Below are 5,877 nucleotides of genomic sequence, written 5' to 3' on the forward strand. Positions count from 1 at the left end.
GTGGCTCTCATTTCAGCACTCTCTCCCTTGATGAGAAACTTGGTCGCATTGTGTCCTCTGTCCACGAGTTGAATACAAAGATGTCTGGACTCACAGCTTCTCTACACCATCACAGCACTCGATGGGATATGAAGTTTACCTCTCTTCAAACTCAATTGGATCAAATTCAGAGAAAGCTGGAAGAGGATGAATAGCCTATTCCATGACAAAAAGGGGGAGTGATAGGCATGATCAGAGGGGGAGGATATTACCTAAGGGGGAGTGTCTTTACATTCTTCTTCAGTTTAAGTTTTCAGTTTAAGTTGTTATATTGTGTTTTGTAAACTGTTATATGGTGGTTTGTACCCATGTGCTTTTGTAAGCTTTTAGGGTTAATGTTTTATGCATAGTTTGTAGGCTTTATGGTATGTACCTTGCTTAATGCAGCCTTTATGCTATGTTGATTTCAGTAATTCAATCTAAATATCTTGCATTTTGATTTATGTACTGTCACTCTTGTGCCCTTGTAGGATTGTTCCTAGATGCATATACCTTGTGTAGTATGCATTGGTTGAGTGTTAAACATACAAGTGTCTTGCCTTGGACTTGTTAACTTGTATGTCCTTGTGTTCATTCCAAGTGTGAATGAGCACTGTGATCACTACCTTATGGTGTTCATTTGGTTGATCAAGCCATGGTTTGTTTCTTAACTCCATCTTTGCTTGATCTCATATTGCCTGTTTCATATGCATTTTATGATTTTCTGCTTACAATGATCATGGTGTATTGTTGTGTTTCAGGAGTATTATGTTCATATGATTCAAGTGCTTCACAGCTTCTAGAGTTAGGTGTGAGTGAGTTTTGTTCAACTGTTCCCAACTCACATGTTAAGTCTAGAGTCTGTTTTAGGGTTTTGTCACGGAATAGCCAAAGGGGGAGATTGTAAGGTTGAATTTATTCAACCATCTAATTGGCTTTATTCCGTACCAAATTTGCTTGTAATTCAGCAATTAGTAACCCTGTATTTAGGTGGGTTTGATGTAAGGGTAGTGAGTGAGATAGAGTGAAGATTGCTCAAGAGTGTGCAAGAAAACAGAGACTCGCGGCTGGGCCTCGCGGGTGACTCGCGGCTTCAAGCCACCAGACGCAGCACACGTGCCAAGCATGCTGGAAGGTGAACAGTCATGCAAGCTGGAGCACTACAGGACAAAACAAGACAACTGGCCATACGGTTATCTCGCGACTGGATCTCGCGACTTAGTCAAGCCGCGAGGTCAAGCCGCAAGCCACCCCTGTTTTGTTAAACCTGATGTTTCACATTCCTCTTCCTCTTCAGTATAAATACCCCTTTTACCCACGATTGTAAGAGAGCTTCCAGAGAGAATTTTGAGAGAGAAACCCTAAAGAAAAACAAGATTGATTCACCCACAATCTATACATTAGAGTCTCTTCAAATTCCTCAACTGTCTTCCTCTCCATTGTCAAATCCTTGAAAGGTATTATACCAAACCTGATTCTCACCATTATCATTACTGTGAGAGAGCTGTTTGGATTTCTGGGAAGCAGTTAGGAAGGAACCAATCTTCATTGGTTGATGCTACGGTCTAGTAGCGGAATCCGGGAAGCTAGAAAAGAAAAAGGTTCGGCGCAACCTCGTTGGAGCAAGAAGCTTGGAGGGCTTAGGTGCACTGGGTAGATTAGGCTTGGAGGGTCTATTGCTGTCCATGTATCCCAACTGTATTTTCTAGTGGATTGTTTACCGCTTGGAGGGCGGCGGAGAGGTTTTACGCCGAGGGCTTCGGTTTCCTCTTCGATAACACATCGCGTGTTGTCTTTGTGTTTGCATCTTCCTTCCTCTCTATCTTTGCCTTTTTATTATCTGCTGTGGATTGTGTTTTGTTTTGGCTTAGATAGTTTTTAACCAATTCCATATTATAGCTTATGTTAAGTTTCCGCACACTTGTTGTTTGACATATTGCTTGAATTGGTTAAGTTGTAATTTGGGGGTCTAAACGTTCAAGGGTGTTTATACACGTTTTTGAACTTTCATGGTTAGTTGTTGAGATTTAATAAATTTAATTGATTTGTAGTCTTGTGTTGTTTTCATAATGCCGCAATAATTTGTACTTTGTAGATTAATATTGAACATATAATGAGATGATATATTCAACTTATATCTGATTTGTAGATTATGGGAAAGTTAACCACATTGTTTGATTTTTTTCAAAAGGAAATATTCAAATGATTTAGAAACAAATACTAGTGGTGCAACATTACCAACCACTAATATTAAGATTCCCATTCCAGTAAATGCTGATGTTCCAATTGAGAAAAATCATGACATCCCAATTAAGGAAAATGTCAATGGCCTAATTGAGGAAAATTCTCAAACAAAATTTCAAATGGTTGATATTAGTTTGTTGGAATTCAAACATGATCCCGGATTGCATAGTCATATGTTTTTTGGAGTTTCATAATGATATAAATATATATATATATATATATATATATATTTTATACTTTTACCCCTAACTCTAAGTCTTGACTTTGTCCTTGCATGTGGATCAAATAAATCAAAAGGCAAAATATGGATCACGTGGAAGACATACAATCATGTGAAGATCAAAGGAATGTATGAGCATATGCATATCTGATCATGTTTGCATGAAGTATGTGAACATTCAAAATTGTAAGCATGTGAACGACCAAGCATGTGAACATCCAAACATGTGAGCATGTAAGCATTTAAACATGTGAGCATTTGAACAACCAAGAATGAGAACATCAAAGCATGTGGATATCCAAACATGTGAGCTTAGGGACTATGAACATGTGAATATCCAAGCATATGAACATGTGAACGTATAAGCATGTAAACATCCAAACATGTGATCTGATGAGCATATAAGAATGTGTGCATGAGCAACCAAGCACGTGAACATGAAAGCATATGAATATCCAAACATGTGAGCATATGGACATGTGAATATCCAAGCATATGAGAACACATAAGCATCCAAGCATGAAGACATGTGAACATGTAGGCATATAAGCATGTGGACATCCAAAGTTTGCCCACATGAAGACGTGTGTGTAGTGTGTTAGTGTCTTGTTTCATAGCTTAGTGTCTTGTGTGTAGTATAGATGAATTTCAGTCTTGCGTTTGTTTATGTTGCTTATTTCGTCAGTTTGTAAACTTGTTTGTTCTCTGCCTTTTTTTTATATACATAAATAAACATCCCTTTCATGGAAAAAAAAAAGAAAAGAAAAAAAGAAGAAGAGATTAACTGGACGCATAATGAAATAAGATTAGGAGTTTTCTTCGCCAGTTGATCATGCTTCAAGATCCAGTTATAAATATTGTAATATTATCTTCTTCTTTTTTAAGAAGAATATTGTGATATTATCTTAATTGTAGAATAAATAAACTTCTTGCACTATCATTTGTTATTGAGGCATGTATGGGTTATGTTTGCTTTGTGTTGGTGCAAACACAATAATAATGGAAATAACACAACGAAAAATTGAATAATACTTCTGAATATTATTAATGTAAAGAAAGAAATTACACAACAGTATTTGGACTGAGGCACGACACTTACTCTATTTAAAGAGATTCAAGCCCTTAGTTGGCTAAACTTTGTAACTAGTGTAGACCTTCTCTGACTTGTCTCCCCTAGGATATAACAGCCCAACAAGTGTCGTATGGCTAGAACTTGCGCATGTATCTAGCCCAATATCTGAGACAATTCATGTTAGCCCATTAATCACCACAATTAAAAAGAATAAGATAGTCTCTCTCATTTTCAATGTGGGATTAAACATTTTCACTAACTCCTCATCTTCTATATTCACTCCCACATTTTTACATTTATGTTGTAACATTTATTCATTTTAATTATTTAATATTAAAATGCTCCAACAATCCCCCACTCATTTTAATATTAAATTTTTTAGTTAAAGAGAGATTACCAGGCAAAGACGAGTCACTATGCATCATGAATGTGTGCTCTGCATTGAACCTTCACTTAGTAAAACAGTGATCTTAACTCCAGAGTCGTAGTGGTCTCCGAATTGAGCTAGGACTGCTTTAGGGAAATTAAGCTTCACTACTCACACATAACAACCCAGGTGTTGACATGAGCTTTTATAGCTAGCACTTTACGGCTGTATGCTGATCCCAGTTTCATGAGTGTGTTTGAGATTAAGTCCAAATATCATAGGGAGCGGTCCCACCCCCACACTCACATAGATGAAATTTCGTCAAGGGTGCTTCTGTAATTCTAACACCCCACTCATACAAGCTACAAATTTCATTAAGAGTTTTTTACTCAACCTCTCCACATTACAGGATAAATGCACTTACATCATAGAGATGAACAATTAAAAAATTATTTACAAAATAAATAATTAAAAAATAAATTGTACATTTCTTACTACCATCATATGATTCATTTTTCCCATTGAACCCAATTCTCAGGATCTCTGGTCCTTAGGTTGGGTATCCTCATACATGGCTCATAATTCTATGGACTTTAGTCCCATCCCCTTTGATGTATTCCAGACTCTATCTTTTACCAAGGCCTTGGTAAATGGATCTGCAAGATTATCATTAGATTTAATATAATCCATAGTTATGATGCCACTACTCAAATAAGATCGCACGATACTGTGCTTTCTTCTTATAGGTCTGGATTTACCGTTGTAGTAACGGTTTTTAACTCTACCAATTGTGGCAGTGCTATCACAATGAATTAATATAGGTGAAATTGGCTTTTTCCAAAATGGAATTTCATATAACAAATCTCTAAGCCAATTTGCCTCTTCACTAGCTGAAGCTAATGCTATTAATTCAGCTTCCATTGTTGAATTAGCAATTATTGTTTGCTTTTTAGATTTCCAACAAATAGCACTACTACCTAAGGTAAAAATATAACCAGTGGTAGAGAGAGAATCACCTGACAAAGTATTCCAATCGGCATCACTAAAACCTTTAATCATAGCGGTGTACTTTTTATAAAATAAGCCATAACTTTTGGTACCAGTTAAATATGTCATGACTCGCTCAATAGCTAGTCAATGATCTTTACTAGGCTTGCTAGTAAATCTACTTAGAACTTCTACTGCATATACAATGTCAGGTCTAGTACAATTAGTAGCATAACGCAAACTACCAATGATACCAGCATAATCCTTTTGATTAAAAATCTCATCATCATTATTCACAAGAAATAAATGAACACTAGAATCAAAAGGAGTAGCTACATTTTTGTGATCATAAAAATTATATTTTCTCAATATTTTCTCAACATAATGTGATTGATCAAGATATATTCCATCACATGTTTTTGTAATTTTCATGCCCAAAATAAAATTAGCCTCACTAAGATCTTTCATATCAAAATGGCTTTTAAGCATATTTTTTGTCTCATTTATAACATGCATATTTGAGCCAAAAATCAACATATCATCCACATAGAGGCTAATAATAACATGTATATTATTCCATGATTTAGAATAAATACATTTATCACACTCATTTGATTTATAACCATTCTTAATCATGTAGGAATCAAACTTTTCATGCCACTGCTTAGGTGCTTGTTTTAAGCCATATAGGGATTTAGTTAGCTTACATACCTTGCTTTCTTATCCAGACTCTACAAAGCCTTTGGGTTGATCCATATAAATCTCTTCCTCTAAGTCCCTATTTAGAAAAACAGTTTTTACATCCATTTTGATAGGCCAAAAACGGATTGACCCCTTGTGATTGAAATTAATTAATTAATTAGCCAAGTTATTAATTAATCAATTTATCATGCACAGCACGTGGTAGCACAAATAAATCACCAAATAACTAAATATGCAGCGGAAAATAAAAGACACAGTGATTTGTTT

The sequence above is a fragment of the Quercus lobata genome, chromosome 5, assembly GCF_001633185.2.
Source record: "Quercus lobata isolate SW786 chromosome 5, ValleyOak3.0 Primary Assembly, whole genome shotgun sequence".
Lineage (NCBI taxonomy): Eukaryota > Viridiplantae > Streptophyta > Magnoliopsida > Fagales > Fagaceae > Quercus > Quercus lobata.